This window comes from Paroedura picta, chromosome 7 (genome assembly GCF_049243985.1).
Source record: "Paroedura picta isolate Pp20150507F chromosome 7, Ppicta_v3.0, whole genome shotgun sequence".
Lineage (NCBI taxonomy): Eukaryota > Metazoa > Chordata > Lepidosauria > Squamata > Gekkonidae > Paroedura > Paroedura picta.
The window spans coordinates 100,258,722-100,260,439 of NC_135375.1; positions in this window are offsets into that span (position 1 = coordinate 100,258,722).

Below are 1,718 nucleotides of genomic sequence, written 5' to 3' on the forward strand. Positions count from 1 at the left end.
CCCCTCACACATGATCATGAAAGCCAAAGCTGGTTTTAAAGGTTAGATGAAGAGTTGGTTCTTACATGCCACTTTTCTCTACCCAAAGGAGTCTCAAAGCGGCTTGCATTCGCCTTCCCTTTCCTCTCCCCACAACAGACACCCTGTGATGTGGGGGAGGCTGAGAGAGCCCTGATATTACTGAGGAAGAAGAGTTGGTTCTTATATGCCGCTTTTCTCTACCCAAAGGAGTCTCAAAGTGGCTTACATTCGCCTTCCCTTTCCTCTCCCTACAACAGACACCCTGTGAAGTGGGTGAGGCTGAGAGAGCCCTGCTATTACTGCTCAGTCAGAACAGCTTTATCAGTGCCGTGGTGAGTCCAGGGTCACCCAGCCGGCTGCATGTGGAAGAGCTGGGAATCAATCCTGGCTCGCCAGATTAGAAGTCCGCACTCCTAATCACTACACCAAACTTGCTCCAGGCCCCACTGCTACTGTGCACGCATTAGTCTGGGACAAATTCTCTGAACGAACTGGAAAACGACAAAACAGAGAACTCAGTTCTCGTGGTTAGTATTAGACACAAGTTCGAATTTCCACTCACTGGGCAAACTTGGCCCACTCGGATGCTCTCAGGCTACCCTCCTTCACTGTGTGGTTGTGCAGATAAAATGAAAAGGATGTAAGCCACTTTTCTCCAGAAAAGTGGGATGTAAGCAAAATAAAATAAAAAAACAATGGAAATTTGAGTGGCCCTTTTTCTTCCTATCTCAAATTCAGACCTGTTGTTGAGTACAGTTTCTTCACTTTCACTTTAGGAGAAACCTTGAGGGACGTATTCCTGATAACAGCAACAGAGGGGGGAAAGTTCAAGGTGAAAAGCTGATAGCTCAGTTTCTTCTTCTGTTGAACATGGTTACTTTTAAAAGGCTGTTTTCCAGTGCTGTCATATTTGTAATGCAAAATTAAGAGGCCACGTGACTTTCTTATAACAGGCTGAGTCTGCAGCAACGTCTATTGCTTACAGGAATAAACTGTGCATTTATTTACTGTGTTCCTTATCCTCACTGCACGGAGCGGCTTACCATAAAAAATAACAGTACACATTTATAAATCGAAGGAACCACAGGTTGTGACGCCAACCCGCAGTATGTGGCCATGGCTTTTCTCCCAAGCAGTTGTTGCCATTTGCATTTCAGGGTGACAAGAGCGTTCACAGGTTTTTGTGGGAAAAGAAATGCAATCTTGTTTTAGCAAGTCCAGCCTCACTACCCCTCATTTTCACATGAATGCTTGCATGCATGTAGCAAAGAGAACATGGAAATAGAGGCAGCCCCCTCTCAGCCAGCAGGGTGCAAACAGGAGACTACCCCCTTTCTTGCAGGGAAAGGTGATGGTTACACCCATGTTTTTGTCATGGAGTCTCCCTTCAGACTCTGCCTCTTCTTTGAAACTTACCAGCCTTCCTGTCAACTATGCTCCATCCGTAGGTGAGCATATTTCTTTTAAAAGTATAAGGCAATATTGCATTCGGCCCGACAGAGGGGGATATAAACTGGAACAGATCGGTTGTCGGTTGAACCCTTTGAGCTGAAGCTGTGAGAAGTTCTAAGAAGGCTGAGAGCTACCTTAAAATGACCTTGATTCCTGTAGGGCTATTGGCAAGTTAGCATTCTTTAGTTCTAGCTTGTAAAGAAGGTACCTTTATGTGGTTTTTTATTTGCAACAACATTCAAGAA